We start from the raw sequence: 924 nt of genomic DNA, 5'->3' as shown, positions 1-924 counted from the left end.
CCACCTTTCTTGATTGCATTGGGTCGATGGAGACTAGATGATTGCTCCCCCATACTCCACTATGGGTGAGCCACTCTTCGGCACATCTTCACAAGTCCATTGACACCACAATGGATGGCAAGCTTCAAGCACTTGATCTCTTCGTGATGCTCCACTTGAACTTGCACACAGCAATCTTGATGACGATCACCACTTGATGTCATCCTTTCCATGGGTTGTATGATATCTTCTTCTTGACGCAAGCCCATGGACACGTACCTAACCACACATAGACTCTCACATAGAACATGGGTTAGTACACAAAGTGTAATGGACAATGCTTACCATACCATGGGATCACTTGATCCCTCTCGGTACATCCTTTACGCTTTGTGAGTTGATCAACTTGATTCACTCTTGACTTAGTCTTGATCAACCTTGAATCTTTCCAACTCTCTTCGTTTGGATGATGTCTTGAAGGTAAACATGAATGATCACACAATCTTCTTCTTCAAGACATGCTTGCAATAAGCTCAACACTCACATGACCAATCTTTGGATAATTCCTTAATAGCACCTTGGTCAACCCATAAACTCCTTGAAACCAACACATGGACTTCAAGAAATGCCTATGGAAAAATCCTTCAAATATAACTCAATGCAACCATTAGTCCATAGAGAATGTCATCAATTACCAAAACCACACATGGGGGCACCGCATGTCCTTTCAGCCTCTTACAAGCAAGTCAAGGGGAAGGCGAGGAAAGGGGAGGAGTTTAACCCGAGCCAGATCCCCTACAATCCAGAGTAGGTGATGATATCTAGTGGCGGGAGGTCCCGTGGCTCCATAGCCGTTGATCCAGAGATTGCTCCTGAGACCACGGTGAGTTTAATTTGAATGGACGTTACTTGCTAGTCTTAACATTTGAGTGTCATCATGCTAAC

This window comes from Triticum aestivum, chromosome 4A (genome assembly GCF_018294505.1).
Source record: "Triticum aestivum cultivar Chinese Spring chromosome 4A, IWGSC CS RefSeq v2.1, whole genome shotgun sequence".
Classification (NCBI taxonomy): domain Eukaryota; kingdom Viridiplantae; phylum Streptophyta; class Magnoliopsida; order Poales; family Poaceae; genus Triticum; species Triticum aestivum.
The sequence above is the reverse complement of the archived record's forward strand: the minus strand, read 5'-3'. Positions refer to the sequence as shown.